The sequence below is a fragment of the Salvia splendens genome, unplaced genomic scaffold (genome assembly GCF_004379255.2).
Source record: "Salvia splendens isolate huo1 unplaced genomic scaffold, SspV2 ctg1077, whole genome shotgun sequence".
NCBI classification, from domain to species: domain Eukaryota; kingdom Viridiplantae; phylum Streptophyta; class Magnoliopsida; order Lamiales; family Lamiaceae; genus Salvia; species Salvia splendens.
In genome coordinates, this window is record NW_024598622.1 from 56389 (window position 1) to 78988 (window position 22600).

The window sequence follows — 22600 nt, forward strand, 5'->3', positions numbered from 1 at the left end:
AATTTGTATTTAAGTGCCATTTTGAATTATTTTCCGTAATAGGTAAGTATAGAGGGAAATTGTGGATAGGACGTAAATTTGAATTAAGCGTGTGCAGCTTTTGCAGGGTGGCAGTGCTGGAATGGTGTGGAGCAGAGAGAGTACACACGCTAGCCAATCAGGAACCAACGCCTGTCGCCCAACCACTTTTCACATGAAGCGGCATGACCGGTAACCACTGATAGCCGGTTGAAACCACCTGCAACTGCCATTTCTAATCCGAACTAAACCAACCGACCCTCCCTTTCTCCCTCAAAAACCCTCATTTCCAAAATACCTTTCAAGAAATTCTCCTCTATCCCTCTCACAGAACCATCGTTCTCAAACCAAACCCTAATTTCTACCGTCAAATCACAAATTACAGTCATGGGTAAGAAAGCTATCGCGAGGAAAATCAAGCCCCGTCGTGCGAACACCCAAGATACGCAGCCGCTGCGAGAAGATACCCCGGAGGCCCAACCACAGTCGAACCAACCACCCGCACCGACTGCTCAACCGCCGGCCACTATTTCTTTGGATGCCGTAATGGTATTCCTTCGCCAACAAGACCCGACTAGGGACTGGACGGCGGCATTGACCAATTTCGGCCGCACGGGGGGCATAGGAACCGCACCCAGTGGAATTCCTCATGCACAGGTCAGACACGCAGAACTACAGTCGGAGGAAGGATCTCCCTCAGCCACCGCGGCATCGGAACCCTCGGTACCAGATTCGGCAGACCTGGAAGCTATCGCCGCGTTTTACAGCTCCGACTCTGAGGAGCGAAAGAAAAGGTCGAGCCAAGTAAGGGAAACCCAGGGAGAGAGTGGCGGAGCAAAAATGACGCCCGAGAAGGACCCAGTATTTCAAGAAGTAAGACGGCCAGAGATAGATCTGAACGAATCAGCCAGGAAACAGGGCCTCATGACGGACGAGGAGTTTGACTCGATAATGAACAGGGTAAACCGAAGAGAGGAGACAACTGACTTGGTGGCTGAGGGTCTGGACCTCGCACCAAGATCAGTAGGAGAGAATGAACAAGCTCTTAGAGAACCCATACCGAAGGATAAGACATCCCAGTCAGAAGGAGAAGAGGAGAGGGAAAAGCAGAGTGAAGCCAAGGAAGCAGGAACAGAGACAACAGAACCAGAGGTAGAGGCATCCACCCCAGTGGCACCTCCGGTAGTTAAACCGATCCCCGTCAGAAGGAAACTGGTAGTGAAGACAGGCTCCAAGGCAGAGCCACCCAAACCGCAGAGGAAATCGCAACGTTGTTTGGGTAAGTGGGCACCCAACAGGGCGAAACCGAACACGGCGGAGGATCCCCTAGAGATCGTGAGTGACGACGAACCCTTTCCGGCGCAAGAGGATCAGGGTGTGGAAGCCGAGCGGGTGGCTGAGGGACTGGACCTCGCACCCGAGTCAGTGAGCCCCGAACAATTGGAGAAGGAAGATGCCAAGAAAGAGTGTAGCTCCACTACCCAGGAGACGCCACCAACCGAGGCGGAAGAGGAAGCTAGATACCAAGTAGAAAGGAAAAGAAAGGGCAAGACCGTTGTGGAGGAAAAATCAAAAACCAAAAGACTGCGTACCCCGAACACAGGCATAGTGATCACTGAGACTGCCCGGAGGACCCCATCAAACCGGCAGACACAGAGCGATAGTGAGTACGAGGCCAGTGAAGAATCTGAATCAGATAGCGACACAACCATGGAAGAGGAGGAATACAAGGAGCGGGAACTCCCCAACGATCATCGAGAACTGTTGCATCCACCTGCCGAACCACTCCGGTATAAGCGTTGGACGGTGGAACTCACGGATGACGTTGTGGAAGAGATGAAGTTGTTTGACGACAAGAAGCTCCAGTCAGTTTACCGCACAAAGAACGCAAAAGGCAAGAAGGTTAAGTGTGGAAAGGTAATTCATCTCCCATCCTTAGATGAATTGCAAATTAGTGAATCGTTTCTAGCCCTTTTGCATGAGTTGGGTTTTGAATGGTTGTTGAGGAATGAGAAGTTAAGTGTCCCGGTCGATTTGGCCAAGGAGTTTTTCGCAACTTTTCGATTCGAAGTCACAACTGATTTGGATATAGAGTGTGTTAGCTTCAGGGTATTTGGAGGAGAAATTAGGATGAATCTGATTGAGTGGACTGTGAGGTTGGGTATATGCAGTTTGGAGGAGGCAATAGGACTTGAATGGAGAAACAGGGAGCGGGGGATCCCCCGCCGGCATGTGGAATTTGAGCCCCAGTCGGCTTGGGAGGAACTTACTCACCCCGGAGCAGGGCAGTTCCAATCCACGATCTCCCGATCGATCCACCTTAGCGACCCCGTTTTACGCCTGGTTCAACTTTTTTTAGACTACAATCTTTTGGGGCAGTCTAATTCGGCAGTCCGGACATCAATGACGGAGTTGTACCTTATATGGTGTGCAAAAAAGGGCAAGAAGTTGCACTTAGGGTTCTGGACTGCATACACATGTCACATCGTCGCAACTCACCCAGCACGGAATATTTCCCTCTGCCATATATTGGGAATCTTCATGAGGAACAACATCACCGTTTCGGAGGACGAAGACCTAACCCCACTAACGATGGTGAGCGCCCCAGGATTGTTCGACACCCCTCTGTTCGTCCGAACGAACACGGTGTACATGAGGCAGGGCGTGCCCCACTTTTATGCGATGGGAGAAGAGGCAATACCCACTGCTCGGATAGCAACAGCTCAGGAAGCACCAGGACATGACCAGAGGCGAGACAGAATTGAACAAACTGTGGAAAAGATGGCTGAGGAAAATAGACAGATGAGGGAAGAGATGATTCGTTTAGCGTCAGCAATGGAACAGGTATTGAAGGAGTCTGCGGAGCAGAGAATACTGCATCAGAGGCAGGCGGCCATGGAAGCTATCGTATCAGATCTCGGGGAGGAAAACTCCAAGATGCAAAAAGCAATGAACAGAATGTTAGCCAGTATGGATAACATCTTAGAAGAAATGACCTACCTGAGGAAGGAGCAAGCTGCAGGACCAAGTGGCCATGGTGGCCGGACTGATGAACCACATATCCAAGAGACCGGAGTAGCAGATGAGCAAGAGACAGCGGACGCCGAGGTGCCGGCAAGAGCCGAGGAGCCGGCGAAGGAAAATAAAACTGGAACGGAAGAGGACAACCCGAAGGAACAACCTGCACCACCTGCCCCACGAAGGAGCAGGCGACTTCGATAGACCCCCCCCCCCTACTGACCAAGTTAGTTTTTTTTTAAGCTTTTTTAACTTTTCGTATTTTTGTTATGTTGTGGTATTCGGTTAGGTAGTATAATCTGTGTTTGCGAGCAAACCCCACTTCATAACACTTAGCCTATTCCATAGTCTAAGTGTGAGAAGTTAGGGTTTGTTTCTTGGTAGCATGTTTTCTGTGTTTCTTTTGTATATACGTGTTTCTTTGTTTAGTGGATTTTGTCCGGTGTTCAAACCTCTCCCACTTAGCCTATTCCATAGCCTAAGTGTGAGAAGTTTCTGTTTGAGTTGTTATTTTTGTTTGTTATTTTGTTGTCTGTGTGTCTACCATACTGGCCAGTACTTTTTTTTTCCACTTCACAGCCTTATCTGGGGCAGACACTTGTGAAGTAGGAGGGGGTACGTAATGGCCAGTATGATGTATATATGTGTGTTCTGTGTTTGTGCTCGTTTTGTGTTTTTTAGGTCTAGTTTTTTTTTATGTTGTGTGCTGATTTGGGCTTAAAACTCAACCGTCCTGAGCTGGAGGTGAGGGGAATTGAGGGAGATAAGACAAGCTGGAAAACCGAAACCACTCTCCTTAGTACCTCCTGACCAGTATGGATGATGTGAGTATGAGAGAAAAGCCCACACTTAGAGCCAAACACGAAAGCCCTCTAAAATGTGAGTTATAAGCCTTAAAGTGGAACCACTTTCCACATACACTTAAAGAAAAGAGAGGCTGCCACAATTTGCCTAGGGTGAAGTGATCACGGGTAGCAAATACTGAAGGCAGTAGGAACCCCCCCCATAAAAAAAAAAAAAAAAAAAAAAAAAGAAAACCACCACTTTTAGAACCCTTTTTTCTTAACCTTTTATACCCAGATAAACACCCCTAGCCCCTGGGACTGTGTGTAAGGCATGAAACAAATGGAGCTTACTGGCCAGGAAGAAGTGTGAAAAAAGCAGAAACCAGCTGGGCAGGAAAGTTAGAAGAAAATCGACCAGGGAGACATTCCAGGTCCAAAAAAAGAAGGGATAAGGGTGGCGAAGCCACGAAAAAAAAAAAAGAGGAAGAAAGAAAGAAAAGAAGAAAATGGTCAGAGATTTGACCACACAAAAAAAATGAAGGAATAAGGGTGGCGAAGCCACAAGAAGCCTACTAACCAGTTGGAAACTCAAGCCAGAAGCACCAGCTAAGAAAAACAACTGATCAGAAGCCTGATGCACACAATCCCCCTTCATAAATTAAATAGAAGTTTTTGAACCTTAGAGCCTTAGGAACATCTACCCAAAACACTACAACCCAACAGCCCCGTTACAAGCCTTAAAGTCCTTCAGTAGCTGCACGTGAGATCTAAGTCCAAAGCAATTGTGGTTGAGCATGATGAGAGAATTCAGTCCTAACGTTCCTGGTGAGGTGCGAGTGACTGAGTGAACCTAGTGGTTGACCGAGAGTGTGGGCGATCTTGACAAGCAGATGTACTGACTGGGAGAGAAAGGGGGGGGCGGCAGAAGTTCAAGGCTGTCTAAGGCCGGATTGCACCTGATCCCGAGGGGAGGGATGGTTGAAAATGTAGCCCAATCTGTTAGTGTTTTATGTGTTTCTGTGTTTGTGTTTGTGTTTTCTTTCTTCTTCGTCGTTGTAGTCTAGAGTCCAGTTTTAGGTAGAGTCGGGCAGGGAAGTAACCAGGCTAGAATGCGACTTATTGCTTTTTGTTTGTTCTTCACGCTTGAGGGCAAGCATGTGGTAAGTGTGAGCAGTTTGATAAGTCGTATTCTAGGCCTCGGTTACTGGTCAGTATGACAGGTTTAAATGATTATATTTGCAAAGCAGTTGCTCAAAGTGTGCAGGATAAGTGTTCTGGCCAGTAGGGAAGTTCCGGAGTGTTCGGGTAGAAAAAAGCGCCAGCATGGTCTCATACTGATCCGTATACGTGCTAAAACGGCTTGAGATGAAGAAGACGGATAGCTGGGACGGATTACCCACAATTAAGGGCAAAGAAGTCAAATTGCAGCGAGGATTTACCCTAAAATCAAGGGTAGCCTCCCTATAAAAGGTAGCCAAGTTGGAGAGAGAAGGAGTCGGGGAGAGACTTCAATTCACCATCATCTTTAGGTAGAGAGTTCTCTCGGTAATTTCAGTCTTTCAGCCGTGTCCCACTTCTTGCCTCGCCGAGCCATGATCACCTGACGTTCAGAATGTTCCCGAGTTCCAATCATCGTCCGTTCCAGTTAGCTAGATCGTAGTTCCAGTCAGAGATTTTATCGCCCGGAGTGGCAAACAATCTTTAAATTGCTTTCGTAGTTTAATTAGTTCTCCGTCTTTACGTTGGATTTCTGTTACATTTTGGGATTTTGTTGTTTTGAAATGCTTGCTTTGGATATCCGAACGTGTTAATGCTATGAAGTTGATTTCCGTTTCGTTCATTGTAGTGTTTTTTTCTTTCCTTGTCTAGTTAGCTTAGATCTAAGGTTTCTCGGTGTTTTAAGTGCTAAATCTCTAAATTCTGTTACGTAACAAATTTCTTTAGGATAGGTAAACAAGTACTGTTTGATCTGGAAGTAGATCGTTGCATGCAAGGCTTCGTTTTATTTTCTGAATCGATCTTTCATGTTGACCAGCATGCAGAAGTCCAGTTTCAGCGTTTGATTTCAGATTTGATTTCTTAGTTTTAGATCTGTGTTCGCGAGTTGTTAATCTGCGTTTGCCGGGTTGGATCTGGAATTGTTATCTGAGTTTAATTTGTGTTGTTGGAGAAGATGATGTCTACATCCAGATTGGGGACCACCTTACTTTTATTTACTTTTGCTTTCTTTTGTCCTTCACCTCTGGTTGTACCTGCAGATCTGTCAGCCTAGTCACCACTACCTCCACTACACTCTGAACATTCTGTTTAGCCAAAAATAGAAATACCGTCCTTTCCAAACAATTTCTGTTACACCATGTCCCCTCATTTCCACGTACACAGTTGCATTCCATGATCTGCTCCCCCATCCTAGTCAGTAGGACGCCACCCTTTAATTACTCGCCTAGGTAGAAACTCAACCCGAGCGTGGTAGCTAACCAACCCTCCAAAATATCACCGCAGTAGTTTAAACGCACCATCTCTGTGGGATTCGACCCTTACCTCCACTATACTGATCAGTAGAAGTGGGTTGAGGAATCTTTGAAGACGAGGTCTAGGCTTAGTTAGGATCTTTATCCTGCCAGTAGGATATATCCTCACTTGAACGACACCTACGCACCCCGTAACCTCTTCAATATTTTTATAGGACAAAAGGAGTATCATTTATGATAGTACTCCTGTCGTCCGTAACAAAATATATCATTTGGCTATTTCAAGGTGTCCGCTATTTAAAGTCACAAATGCTTCTTTTCCATTTTAGATAGGTGGATTCCACCACTCAACTAAATCCTTACACACATATTCTATTATAAAATTAATATATAAAGTACAGTCCATATCCCACTAACTCATTTTCCTATTTATGTTCACAAACTAAAATAATTTCTTAAAACTCGTACCAAATAAAAATGACACTATAAATGGTGGATGGAGGACTATCTCAAAAATTAATCACACAAGACTTTGATGTAAAATTTGGTTTCTTTTGGATATAATGACTATTAAATCTTACTTGTACAGTCTCGTGTAACACTAACCTCAGATATCGACTTCCTCCATTGCTATTCTGCGTGAGTAATAAACCTGACATTTTATAGTTGAGCGATCAGCGATCAATAATTTTTCGACTAATGTTAACTACTACAATTTTATTGACGAAATTTTGAGGTTTGTCAATGGAAAATTTGATTAATAAACCTGACATTTTATAGTTGAAATATATTATAGCATACCTCCTTCGTTTCTTGAAAATAGAAATTCTTTCGTTTTTAGTCCGTTTCCTAAAATAAAAAATTTTCAATTTTAGAAATAGATCCCACAATCCAGTAATACTAATTTACTCTTTTTCTCTACATTTGTCTTACTTTACTCAATCTTTCTCTTACTCTTTATTACTTTATTAATTTTATACTCCCTGTGTCCACGAAAAATAGAACACTTTCATTTTCTGCACTCGTTTTAAAAAAATGATAATAAATAGTTAAAGTGGAGAGAAAGAAAAGTAAGAGAGAGAATAATATAGACAAGAGACTTCTCTACATTATTCTTTCTCATACTTTATTTTCTCTCCACTTTAACTATTTATTACTCCCTCCGTTCCATAGTAATGGAGGTGTTTATTTTCGGCACGGAAATTAAGAAAAATTGTGTTAGGTGAGTTAAGTAAATGAAGAATAAAGTGGAAAATGAAAAAGGTAGAGAGATGAAGAGAGAATAAAGTAATAGAGAGTAAAGTAGGTGTGAAGAAATGTGTTGACTTTTACTAAAAAGAGGAAATGACTTTATTACTATGGAACGTACCAAAATGGCAAAATGACTCTATTACTACGCAACGACGACCCCTCCGCTGCCATACTTCTTCAATAATATCGTTCTGGAGTCGAACATGAGCTTGTTTTTGGCCCATGTCGGTGAATGCACGGACTCGAGCGACATCGTCGTGGGGTATCCCCATGCGGACATTGCCAGTGGCCACGCCGTGGCTTGGACCCGCAGCATCTGCGTCATCGTTGGTCCAATCAGTCAGTGCTGGACCTTCATATTCGACAATCATGTTGTGCATGATAATACATGCGTACATGATGTCGGCGATGCTGTCAACATACCACAGCCGTGCGGGACCCTTCACTGCCGCCCATCGAGCCTGTAGCACCCCGAATGCCCGCTCCAAATCTTTGCGCGCTGCCTCCTGGCGACCCGCAAAATATATCTTCTTTTCATTTGCTAGGCACCTGATCATCTTCACAAAGACGGGCCACATAGGGTATATCTCATCCGCCAAATAATAGTCCATGTTGTGCTGGTTGCAGTTGGCGACGAAGTTGACGGTCGGACCAACGCCCATGCACTCGTCGTTGAAAAGGGGCGACGACTGGAGGACGTTGATGTCATTGTTCGACCAGGCTACTCCAAAATAGGCATGCCAAATCCACAGCCGACAGTCAGCTACCGCTTCAAGGATCATCGTGGGATTCTTGGCCTTGAAACCAGTAGTGTACATCCCTTTCCAGGCAGCGGGGCAGTTCTTCCATTCCCAGTGCATACAATCTATGCTGCCTAACATCCCCAGAAACCCGTGTTGATTCCCGTGCATATCCAGCAGAGCCTGACAATCTTCGGGGGTAGGCTTCCGAAGATACCTATCCCCGAATATCTCTCTAACGCCCTGACAAAAATACTTCAGGCAGTCCCGTGCAGTCGTCTCGCCGATGTGGAGGTACTCGTCAAACATGTCGGTCAAACCTCCGTATGTCAACTGCTTAATTGCGGCAGTGTACTTCTGAATCGGCGTGTGGCCGGGTTTACCAGCCTCATCCTCCTGCACCCTAAAATACCTATATCGACGCTCCAAAGTGCCCACGATATGCATAAAGAGCGGCCGATGCATCCTAAACCATCGCCGGAATAGGTCCTCCCCAAACCGTGGCTACGGCAAAAAGTAATTTTCGTACAACTGCCTGTGGGCAGCGAGGTGATCCCGGGGCACTATAGAGCGACGATGGATGGGTCGAGGCACCGCCGGCGCAGAGGCCGCTTGTTCCTCCCTCTCCGCGGCCTCCCGCACACGTGCGTGTATCATCCGCATCATGTGTTCATAATGCCCACCACACCACCACCACTACAACCACCACCACCACTACCAATACCACTACCGGCCATTACGGATATATAAAAGAAATTTAGAGAGAGAGAAAGTTGTTAATACAAGTGGTGCGAATGAAATGAAGTTCAACGAGATGTATATATAGGAACCGAAAAAAAAACATTTAATGCATTAGACGGGAATTCCGCGGGCGTCAACGCAATGGCGGACGTCCGCACGGAATTCCACGGAACGCCGCGGAATTGCCAATTTCTTCGCGGAATTCCGTATCCGTGGAAGGGACGCACAATGACGGACGTCCGCCACGGAATTCCCGCACGCCGATGGGAATTTCACGTGGACGTCCGCCATTGCTGATGCTCTTAAAGGAAAGACTTGATCAATGAGTCAACGTTTATTAGTCAATCCTTTGGTACACTTTAGAAAGGGTCAAAACACACAAAATTGACTACCAACTACAATGACCTCATCACTCTCTATATAAATAATGCTATGTAGCCATGTATCCAACCAAAAAAAAAATAGCCTCTAACTCAAATACGGTGAAAGATGAGGATGATGTTGTCTAAAAGTGGTGACACTAGTTACAATTCTTGCTCTTTGATAGGGCCTATTTCATGCATCGGTTTATGGGTGAAATACATGCTACTTGATCGGTTTATCGCGCAAAACAAGTGTTAAATGTGCAGAATTACCACTTGACCAAGGCTTCAAGGCCGACCTGATCAAGCAAGTACAAAGCGATAAAAGGCTCAGAATCGGGGGAGTTGATCAAGGGGAGCGATCAAGCAGTTAAGAGTGGACCACGGGCTTCTGTTATCAAGGAAGATGAGCACGTGAGGAAATGAGCTGGATACAGAGCACCATTCTGTTATCAAGGACGACGTTCTAGAAGGGGACACGTGCTGGAATATGAGACGCAAGGACGAAGCTGAGTCACGAATTTATTACCAAAAAGCGTCGACATTCTAGAAGAACAGCACGTAGCAATCAATAAGTCGCTCATTCTCAGAATGAGTGAATATTCCCTGACAAGATTGTTATCCAGCTGGAGGCCGAATCGAGCTTATAAATAGAGGGTGTGCCACCACAAGAAGAAGAGAGACACTTTACTTTCCGCCTAGTTTAGTTTAGCATAGTTATCTAGCGTAGTCCAGCTCTCTAGCTTAGTTTAGTTTAATTCTCTAGCTTAGTTAGATAACTTAGTTAGAAGAGCGACCTAATGGAGTGCTGCAGAATACTCATTTCTGTTAGCGTGACTTAAGTTTCCCGCTGAGATTCTTCTCAGTTTACCGCTTTCTTAGACTCCAAGTGTTAGTTTAGTTTAATTTCACGCCCTAATCAGTTTTTAGTTTAATCAAGTTATTTTCACTTTAAATCCGCGCATTTAATTTTCTGTTGTTTCCTGCAAATCACTTGACCCAGTAGTTAGAATTCCGTTGATCAAGCTAGCTAGTTTAAATTCTGTCTAGATTAAAATAGTAGTTAAAACTCCCAAATTAAAGCGTGGCAGCAGCCAACCCCCCTGTTCACTACTCACACACTCGACACACCAACTTTCCTGTGGGATCGACCCCGAACTTGCCGCTTTACTGTTAAAGTTGTGCAAAATTGAGAGTTATAAATTACTTTGGCAAGGCGGAAAGGGCGAGAGCGAGAGTGCATTGATTAAGTGGCAACGACATTTACTAACTGATCCAATCGGTTCGGTTATCACTCCATATAACTTGATCCGCATTCTATTCGTGTTTTCGATCTCTTTCCTAGCCCCCTCCAAAATGGCGCCGTTGCCGGGGAAGCATGGTGTTACTTTATGTTTGTGCGTAGTGCGTAGGTGTATATAATTTTTTTTCTCATTTTCTTGTTTTTGTTGTTGATGAGAAGGTACCACCAAGGCGATTACTGGAATCATCCCTTGATATACAGAAGAACTAACACTCAGTGGAGAGTCCAGGAAGCCAACGTTGTCATCACTCGTCGCAGAGCCGCAGTAGAAGCAGCAACAGCCACTGAGCAGAAAACACAACCACCACCACCAGAACGAACGGAAGCAGAGATGGCCGTTGTCATCGACGACTCGGGGATCGGTTCTCTACATGCTCATGATGAGAGAGAGCCCACGCATGCCATCACCACTACTCTTGGAATGTGGACCATTGCCATCAAATCGGGAGTACTGGTCGTCTTGTCCCACTTCTATGGCCTTTCGAAGGAATGTCCGTATGCTTTTCTGGACGAATTCTGTCGGTACTGTGATATTTAGCCCGTGCCAGCTGGGTCCACATCCGAAGATTACAGACTCAAAGCTATTCCTTTTGTCTTGAAGGGGGACGCGGGTGTCTGGCTGTCAAGGCTGCCGGAAGGATCCATCAGAACATGGGCTGAGTTTCACATGATATTCCTCGATCGTTTCTTTCCAACATAAAAAACAAGTGCCCTAAAAAGGGAAATTACAGAAGCCAGATAGGAATACGACGAGCCCCTCGTCCAATACTGTGATAGGTTCCAAGGGCTGCTTCAAGCATGCCCTAACAACAAATTGGGAGAGACGGAAATCTACTCGATTTTCTATGGCGGACTCACGGTGGATAGCAAAAACGACCTCAACCTCGCAGCACAAGGGGATTTCTCAAAAACCCTTTTTAGCCAAACTAAGAATATTTTGGAGAGGCTGATTGAGGCTAAGCGGTCGTATGAAACCTCTCGAGAACAGTACAGGAGAGGAGCAGTGCACGCAGCAGAGGCGCGCAACGATGAAAAGCTGGAGGCTCGATTCGAGCAGATGGAGAAGAAACTGCTGGAAGTAGTAGAAAAAACGAGACCACCGCCACCACCTGTACCAAAGGAGACACAGTACGTACCGTAGCCGCCACCTCCAGAAGAACATCATTACTATTACTGTGAATTTCCCCCTGAGGTAGAGAAAGTGAACGCAGTAGGCCACTGGAACACAAATGGCAACTGGATCCAGGGGAAACAGAGAGATGCTCCGTGGAGGGACCACCCCAACTTCAGATGGACTGGTCAGAATCAAAGCCAGCCACAACTAACCGCACCTCAACAAGTACAACCCTTCGACGGGCAGTCCAACTGGCCAGCCCGAATATTGGATAGACCAAACACAGGAGGAAATAGAATGCATGGAGGTCAGGCAGGATGGTCAAGTGGACCTCAAGGGAACTGGTCAAGTGGAGGACATCCTAACTGGTCAAGCCGACAACAAGAAGGAGAATGGGGGTACCAACACCAAGCTCCTCAGTATGGCAACCAGAGTAGGCAACCAAGTAATCAAATGGTGAGTTATGTCCCGCAGTACCACAGAGGAACCCAACAATCCCAAGGGAACCTACAGTACTACCAAGGAAATCAACAAGACCATATGTCCCAGAACCAACCAAAGCAATATGGATCTTCTGGTTTCTACCAGCAAGGCCATGGAGGAGGCCGATTTAATCAGAGAAATAACAGGCAGCAAAATGAAGTTCCAGGGGATATGATGGTTCCACATCAGCCTCATGATGCTGTGCGGGAAATGCAGGAAGCCCAGAAGGAACAGAGAGCCGCATTAGAAATGCTTACAAAGCAGTTATCTCAGGTCACCATGTCACTAGGCGAGCTGAGAGGTAATGATGGAAAGATTCCGGTGTCACGACCACATCTCCCTAGTCAAAGCAAGTGTAGCTATATCGCCACTAAAACTTACTGAAGCTGTCTCAACTCATCATAAGATGCTTAAATCGAAGGAAACATTGTCTGAAATGTGTTGAGGGTACAAATCATACTGAATCAGAGTAGTTATGGAACAATTGTCTTTGCTAAAGCAAGTTCTAAAATTTGCGCAACGGAAGAGTACCAAGACAGATGTAACATGTATGAAGACATACTACACCAGCTATCCTTCTACTTATTTAGTCTTCTGTCCCAACACCTCCTCTGTCTCAATTTCAACAAATCCCCAATTCAAATCCCTAGCCCCCCTCTTCTCTCTTCCTCGGCGGGTCTTACCGCCACACCAGCCGCCACGCGCCGCTATCTCCGGCGCCGTCAGGTCGCCGGCGTTTCGTTCGAGCAGCAATTCTATCATCCCCTTTCACTACGGAGACAACCCTCCTTCCCCTCGGTTACTCCGCCGCTAATCGCGACAACGAACCGCCGCTGTTGTCGCCGTCGTCACCATTACTGGAGCTCGGTGGAATCGCCGTCGCCGCTAACCGGAGGAGCCCGTCGTCGCGGATCGTTGCTCCGTTCGGCACTTCCCTTGAGCCTTCGACAGCCCCGTCTTCCTCTTGGCGAATCAGCCACCCCACCCGGTCGCCGGAGCGCCGTTGGCTCCAGTTCCCTGCTGTCACCGTGTCATCGGTGACTCGTGCCGGCAGGACTCTCGGTGTCACCGTCCGCTGCTGCTCTGCGGTGTTCATGGGGCTGCCCTTGATGTCCCATCGTCGTTCGGTCAGTGCCGAACAGCTTTTCTCTAAGCTATGGCGGGGATCCAGCGGGGAACAATGGGCACGTCGGTGTTGGAGTAGGGGATAGCGGCGACGGGGAACTCAGATATGGGATCCATCTCCAAGCTAAGGTATTAGTTTCGAAAGTTTTAGAATCCGTTTAAAGTCCAAACTCCTTCTTCAATGGCAAGTATATCTCGTCTTGCGATTGTTGGTTTTAGATTGACTGTGATACAAAGATACACTAACCGGGCGTAATATAAACCAATGAAGAATGGAGAAATTAAACGGAAATAAACTGAATTGAAATTACAAAGAAGAATTCGAAACAATAAACCGTAAAGATGTAAGCCGAGTCGAGGAGTCCTCTTTCCGCAAGACAAGATACGCCCTGGTAGTGCTCTCGGATTGGCGTGTCGTCCCTAAAGATAAAACAACTTTGTCTTGTTCATTGTAGCACCGCAAATAGAACAAGCTCCGACGAACTAGATGATGGCGGGGGCAGAGTTTCGACGGAAGACTATGCAAAGAGAGAGAGAGAGAGCTATGCAAACGATATGCTAAGTTTGCTTGTGGTTGTGTGTTGTATGCAATGCATGGAGTGACTGCCTATTTATAGGCCAAGTCCACCCATTGGGCATTGATAGAGTCAACAACCATTATGTGTGCCATGATGGCTTGACTGTAACCGCGGAGGGTTACAATCTGTTACGGGAGCTAGAGAGACATGATGCATCTCGACACGCTACACGACGGGATTCATCGTGGACCTTTTGGCACACAATCCGTCGGGGTCCAATGGGACCTTTTGCCACCCGCTATGCGTCGGGGTCTATCGTTGACCGTTTGACACATGGCACCCGGCAGATGGGGCACCGAGCATGGGTCACGGGACACGGTGCACTGAGCACGGCTCGCGGCTCATGACGAGGCAGCGTGCACGCGTGGGCTCTATTGCACATCTTAGTCCACTATAATAATTACACGTAATAATTCATCTTATTAAATACATGTTTAATAAGGTTCTCTCCACCAATGTGGGATAATTAACTCTTTTAATTAATCACTTGGTTTTATCTCATAGCTCCTTTATATCTCACAATTGTGACAAACTTTAATTCATAATTTCTCACTCACCGGGAATCGGTTTGGAGAAAATGAATATACAACGGTCATCTACTCCGAAAGTAGATCGTCGCTATTGTATTTAATTTTACAAAATTAAATATCTCGTCACATTTATTATTGGTCAAAGTCCATTGACCAAACACGATTCTAACATAACTCTCTAGGAAATCACAAATTGCAGTTAGTTTTCACATAAGTAATAGAAGCCAGGAGGGTACTACTGACTTATTAATCCAACATGGTGCGAATTACTCACAAAAAACTTATCTTTTAAAGACATAAAAATTGAGACGCAATTACTAGCGTTTGAATTTTTTTTAAATGACCATTATTTAGGACGCAAAAAAAGCATCCCTAAAGTGTTATAGACACACAAATTAACGTTATTATAGATACACAAATTAACGTCCTTAATATCACGGATTTTAATTTATTTTAAAAAATTTGGGGCGAATAGAAACTTGTTAATTATTTCGACAGGATCGAGAATTACATTATACTCCTATATCCGTTTTGACACATCTGATTAAAATGATTTAAAATGTGGTTGGGTTTGTAATTGCTAATTAAGCTGATTATTAGAATTTAATTTCCGAGTTTATGTTGGCTCATTGTCGAATAGAATATACAATTGAAATAGTTTAATGGTTACATTGTACTGTTTGTAATATTAGTTTAAATGGGAAATTTAAATTAGTATGATTTGGTAATGTAGCAAAGTTGACATCCATGCATCCGGTAGGTAAAGTCTTTGGTAGTTAGAGTAATATTTTTGCATTTACTTCAATTTTCAGTTTCTCACCATGTTTTTTATTCATGACTAATATATCGTGGCTCTTTAATTTCTAGAAGCATTAAGCCTATACGTGCAAATATTAATTTGATCTTATTTATGGACGTGAATCAACTACTCTACCGTTCATCTATAGTTTTTAAGCAAATTATTATGTTTTTTTAGACTAACTCATCTTTTTTCCTTACCACTTGGTTCACTTCATATGATACGTTCTTGTTCGTATGGCGAATAATTTTAATGACTCAAGATCGATTTCACAAAGATGGAATAAGGGATTAAGGGTTTAATGTCAAAAACCCTAAAACTGTCAAGAGAATAAAGAGACTTGGATGAGAAATTTAATAATGAATACTCCATTTGTTTGTCATTAGGAGTTTTATTTGAATTCTACAAAGAAGAATGGGTGGAAAAAAATAGTGGATTGTGGAACTCATTGTTATATATTAGTTTTATAATAAAATATGAGAGGAATGAGTTAGTGGAAAGTGGGTAACCTACCAATTATGGTAAAAGTGAACCGGAATTCCTAATGGCAGACGGACTAAAATGGTCAACTGTGACAACTAATGGCGGATTCACAAAGTATTAGATTTGTTAGAAAATAGTGTGACAAAATGACATATTTATAACCTATCCTAACAGTTCAATCTCCTAATCGACCCGGAAAAGAACCGTAAAGAAAATCCGAATGAGGTTTTAGGCCCGACTCAACTCTAATTAAAATTAGAGAAAACTATAACCTAATCTAAATAAACGGTCCTTGTCCTTCAGACGTAATCCTCCAAATGCTTAATCCTTCGGGTTTGACGACATAGCTATCGTTTCTTCGTGCACCGAGGACATTGTCGTCACAGTGTCTATCTTCTCTTCTTGGTCTCCACCATTTTCTCCCTCACTCTCTTGGTCTAGTTAGTCATCTCCTTACTCAGCTTAGGGTGTGGAATTCGTATTAACTTCCTCGGGGTTGACATGCTCCTTGTCCACAAGGAGCGCTGGAAATATGCTCGTTATTTCCTCAAATGGCTCCCATGTCGCTCCCTCTACGCTGCTTTTCTCGCACTGAATCAACACTTGGTCTTGAGGTTGGCCTTCGACCGTCACCCTTCCCCTCGCCAAAATCACGCCCAGCTTAACAACCTCTCGACCCTCAAGATATTGTCTTGGAAATGTTGTACAAAAGTTCATAGCAAACTAACTAGGAACACGTCGCAAATCAATAATATACTCCATATGTCCCCATTAATTGACACTCTTACTTTTTACTCCTTCCGTCCCACCACAAGTGATGGATTTCTTTTGGGCACGAGATTTAAGAAAGTGATATATATTAAGTTAAAGGGGAGATAATAAAGTATGAGAGAAGAAAAAGTAAGAGAGATAAAGAGATAATAAAGTAAGAAAGAGAGAATAAAGTAAGAGATATGGAATAAAGTAAGAGAGAGTTAAAGTTTTGTCTTTTTTAAAAAGGGAAATTGATCACTTTTGGTGGGACAACCTGTAATAGCCACAATTTAAATTATCGTAACTTTGAGAATGATTATCAAACTACAGAGCGAATGTTGTTTCCTAATTACTTTAAGTATGAGGAATACACAACCATTATGTTCGGTTGCTTGATTAATGGCTAATATCAATCTAGAAATACAGAAGAGAGTGAAGTACGATTGAAGAATGAAAATGTGTCCATTTATTCCTTAAGTAAATAAAATACGAACGTATTAAATTTCAAGCTATGTTCTAGATTACAAAAAAATATATATATAATAACAAGAATGAAAGAAAATAATACATAAGAATGTCAAGGAGGAAAACGTCTTGAATCTATTCTTTCCCCGAGCCAAACCACGCCACACCGCGACCTTACGTCCGATCGGCCGTCGGGCCGAGGGCCCGCGGGAGGTCCGTTTTCCAGCCAACTACTTCTTGTACATCTCTACAAGATACAAAATGTAACAAAGTAAATAAGCCATTTGAAGTACCAAAAGTAGCAAATAAATTAAGTGAAAGCAAGAGGACAATACTACCTTTTGTTGAAAACCAAAAATACTTGCCAAAATAAGCAAGGCAAGATGGCAGCACTCCTCCTACACTCCCCAGCCATAATCAAAGGCTGCCACGAGCCAGAAAAAGGGAGAAAACTGTAGCATGGCTGCAGCAACCCTGCACCCCAGCTCCAACAACCTCTGCTCCACCTTGTGCACCTGCGAATCACCACCAAAATCGGTTAAAGGTGCTGCAAGGGACTGAGAAGAAGGACATCTACTGTAGGATAACAAATTTGAGCCATCAGTGACAAAAAACCACATGAAACCTTACCACTGTGAACAAATCCAAGGAGTATAAATTCTACTATTTTTTTCAAATCATGAACATATGCTTTTTCTCACAACATAGCACCACCTATCTTCCTCCCACACATAACTAAACCATCAAATAGCACCGAGCAAACAACCCTTTTAACACCAATCGAACATCACCAATTGAGCACCCGCTGTAGTTACTCGAGAGTTCGAAAGAACATAATTTCGTAAAGAGAACTTATCTTTCGGAATGTTTCGGGGCTGTTCGGATGGGTGTCGGAGCTGTTCCAGAGTGAATCAAGCCTCTGCCGGACAGCAACCTGACCCGTCGAACGGCCGGCACTGACGAGCCGCTCGACGCAACAGCAGCGGCGAAGGCTGACCCGGCGATTCCACAGCAGCGACGGCGGGTCTGAGATCCCACAACAGCGACGGAAGCACACGGCTGGGACGGCTGCTGTCCGAACCGGCGACGGCAATGGTGTGAACGGGAGCGACGTCCGGCGGGAGTCCGGCGGAGGTGGAAGGCGGCGAGAATTAGGGATGTGGGATTTCTCTTTTGGGGATCTAATTTTGGGGAAGTCAAGGTGAGTATAGTTTGGGCTCCTTGTTCTTTTATCAATTTGGGCCAAAGGAAATTTAAAAAAAAGAAGTGGGCTCATGTTTAAGTATATGGAAGTCTGGGCCATAAATGCTTAAAGAGGGTGGAAGAAAAAAATCTGCTTGCTTTGGGCCTACTGTGCGAAAAAAATTAAATGGTAGGCCTTAATGTTCTATCCAATAAATTAATTGACAGTCCACTAATTAACCGCAATGCTGAATTTAATTTCCTAACTGTAGTCTAATTCTCTAAAATTTAATGTTAGAAAATGGTACGCTAAATAATCCCGATTTAACGGATGGACTTGGGATTTTATTGTTTACTAAATTGCATAGGAGATGGCGACCACTCTCTTGTTAAACGAATAATTTTACAAATTCCAAAATAAATTAAATCACTGAATTTAATTAATACTTAAGGATTTTATGGATTTAGGAAAAAAGAAAATAAAAATGATCACACGCTTAGGAATGCATGCACGTTAAATACATAGTTTCTTAAGTCTAATTTAAATATACATTATTCTGCTAAAAGGGCGTCATCGCACGTCAAGTGAGACCAAGTCAAGGGACTGCCAATTAAGGGATTAAGCGAATAAGGTGGGCTTTCTTTTCGCAACGCGACCTTGTATGAAAACATCAATATATTTTAAATATGTTGTCATGTCATTATTTGTTTTAAGATTACATATCTGCTTGGCTATGCCAAATATGTTAAATCAAATTCGGGTCCCAATAGGGCCGCAAACCATTCTCGGACTAGTGTACACATATGGGGACTGTGTGCTAGCTTTCGAGTTGGTCGGTCCAATTACCGTCGTGGAATGTGGCCACATTCCCGGTTCACATAAGTTCAGATATGGTATTATGTTTATGTGATTGCCCAATCAATTTTATGAAAGTAAAGAAATTTAGTGACTCGAGCCTTTTTAAATAAAAACCCCGTGTTCACTCAACTATGGCTGACAATTAAATGGAACTTATTTTTGGCACTGTGCTCACTGAGTATATCAAGTACTCAGCCATGCATGTTTCTTTTCTAACGTGCAGGTTGAACGTGATTGAGGGCGACGAAGGTGTTGGAAGTGATCGTTAATAAGTAGTTAGGTAGCCCAAAGTAGTATGTCTTCATACATGCTATTTTGTCTTTGACTCTTCCGCTGCAATAGGACTATGTACTAGGAATTATGAACCCAGTTATTATACTCTGATTTTATCCTGACTATGTACCATCTTCGCCTTCAGAATTAATGTTTTGAGTTTGACTTATCCCTTATGATGATCCTTTTTTATTTGAGACTAATTTGGTCAAGTTATAGCTGCGCTCACTATCACTAGGGAGTTGTAGTCGTGACAGAACCCAAAATGGAAAGTTGATCACTTGTGGTGGGACGGAGGGAATATTACTTTTGGTAATTGACCTAACATTCCACTAACTCATTTCACTCACATTTTATTATAAAATTAATATCCCCTCCGTCCCATATAAGATGACACACTTTCCTTTTTAGTTTGTCCCAAATAAGATGACACATTTCTAATTTTGTTAAAATTCTTTCTCCAATTAATACACTCATTTATTTTTTCTCATTCCAATTAAAATATTCAACTTTCTTTCTCTCTCCTTTTAATACTTACACCTACATTTTATCTCTCCGATTAAACACATTAACCAATGGCTCCTAAAATCCCGTGTCGACTAAGAAACATGTCATCTTAGCCGGGATGGAGGGAATATATAAAAGTAGGATCCACATTTTACTAACTTTTTCCACCCACTTTCCACTACATTTATATAAACCTATGCCAAGTCAACTGGTGCCAATTAATAGGGGATGAAGGGAGTATTGACGATAATTTATTTACTTACTCCCTCTATTCATGAATTATAGTCACAGATTAACTTGTCACGGGTTCTAATAAATGTGTAAGAAAATGGTGGAAAAAGATTAGTAAAATATAGGTCTCAATTTATAGAATATTAGTTCTCAATAGAATGTAAGTGTAAGTATTTTGTGAAGTATGAGTCCACTGCCTGTAATGGAAAAAAATGAGCGGGACTTTAAATTGTGGACAAAAGGACTACAAATTGCAAATTGGGCCCGTCGTCCGTAAAAAAATGTGTCAGTTTTGCTATTTCGGGGTGTCCGTTGTTAAAAGTATCAATGCTTTTTTTCCAGTCTAGATAATTGGATCCAAACCACTCAACTAAATCATAAACACTCACGTTCTATTATAAATCAATATATAAATGGGAGTCCACATTCCAATAATTCATTTTTCTATTTTTCCTTCACGAAGTCAAACAATTTCTCTGAAACTGCTGGGGTTTGGAGCCCCTTGCACAGCGGGAAGTTATGCATTCCACAAACAAAATCATAATTAAAATCTATTTGACCGATTATGGGATCAATTACTACATGTTAAACACAGAATTGCATCCAAGAACGCACATAATTCATGTAAAAGGAATTAAAACCTAAAACATGAATTTCTACGGTTTAGATTACCGATCTGAGTTCTCCAAAGAATCGTCGATTTGCTTGCACCTTCTCCACGTGATGTTCTTCTGTACTCAACCACGAACCTTCTAATCTGTATCCCGAACTCAGAGTAATGAGACCTTTGGGTGGGCAAAAGCTTGTCAGAATCGAAAAGGGCTTGATTAGAAAGAAGACAGAGATATCAGTTTTGTCAAAACCGATTTTATTCGTCCACATCCCACAGGGGAGCACGAAAATTAACACTTAATTCAATAATAATCTCCTTTCTAATCTCCTTTTATATTGAGTTATAATTGGGCCAGATTAGGGATCCATGGAGGTTGGACTTGGGCCAAACCTGTTGGACTTTTACTAATTAAATTGAGCCCCAGTTTATTTAAACCCAAACATAATATTATTATCATCCACTATAGTATAATAATATTGACAGGCCCAAATTACGAATAATCCGGGCTTTACCTCTTTAATTTATTATTTCCCGTGTTAAAGATATAAATATCCATTAATTAATTTAAGTCTGCTATTTGACTTTAATTAATTAATCTTTTTCCAAGAGTTGTCTAGTTCAAATCTTTATTTATTATTCTGGAATAAATTCCAACCGGTCGGGTTTCTGAATAATAAAACCTTTTTCGAACACCTCTTGAGGATATATCAAACTGGACTCACCCAGCACACACGATTCATTGCAATAACATACTAGCACCCTCTAGACATTGATCACACTACCCAAGATACCAGGATTCTTGGATTGCGAAAACTGCACCATTTGATAAATCAAGTAGTGCATAATCAATATCGTATGCTCAATGTTATGTCAACAATGATTAAGAAATAACAATCACCCGAGACCTCATCTTTCAGTAAATAGCAGAAGAAGATTATCTCAACTTTTAGATCCTTCAGTGCTATACCACACCAGTGTCGTTTATTTCCTAAGGTAAGGAAATATGGGGACTGACACTGCAACCTTTCACGATAGGTAGCCAAAGCCTATCTAGGTTGTGAAATTCTATTTCCCTTCTACAAAGGACCGACTGTGTCACCTTCTGTAAACGTCGTTCACGACCAGTCTACTATGCAGACGAATTAGACTTATTTGCTTCTTATACATTTAAATGTTTGAGAAACGTCATATAAATGCATAAGCAAACACCAATGCGATAAAATTAATTCTTCTCGCCTTGGGTTAAAAGTGGATTGTAGAGTTTATTGTATACAAGCAATTCTATCCGTGCAACATGCTCGAAATATGCTTTTCAGTATACCAATCCTAACAATCTGTCACTTATACTCAAAATCATGCTTTCGAGTATAGCCACTACCAAAACTCTCCCACTTATACTCTAAGCAGGTCTCGGGCCATGATACATCGAACTACCGTACTTTTCACCTCATGTGTAAAACATGTTGCCATATAGGCTTTTGTGAAAAGTTATCCTGGTTGTTCTCTTATGATATCTTGGAAACCATAAACGTCTTGCTGCGCACTTAATCCTTAATTAATTTCATACTACATCTCTATGTGATTGCTTAGCTTTATCAGATCGTGTTTCCCTCGAGTTAGACACTTGGCTAGAGTAATCATAACAAATATAATACTCATTAGGCATACTCGGATTCACGGTCAAAGCTATTAGGAAGTTACTGATATTAACAACTACCTTAGTAGTTTCTGATGAAACCACACTTGTAATTTCATGATAGAGTCTGTGATGTAATCACACTCCTTCATGACTCAGTTTTCAACATCCTAACGTTAACACATAGTCAGAGGATAACCGATCATCAATCAATTATAAAATCAAGTCGATGTAACCTAAAGGACATAACATGATGTCTGGTAAACTAGAGCATACCGTT

The 22600-nt window shown here is 42.8% G+C and overlaps 1 long non-coding RNA gene across 1 annotated transcript; it reads right to left on the reverse strand.

Annotated features, from left to right (window-relative positions):
* Nucleotides 1-16997: 16997 nt before the first annotated feature.
* Nucleotides 16998-18204, reverse strand: LOC121788569. The gene is made up of 2 exons (XR_006047873.1): nucleotides 17358-18204; nucleotides 16998-17266 (listed from the first exon to the last, which is right to left on the reverse strand). It is a non-coding gene; the product is annotated as an uncharacterized LOC121788569 (long non-coding RNA).
* Nucleotides 18205-22600: the final 4396 nt, after the last annotated feature.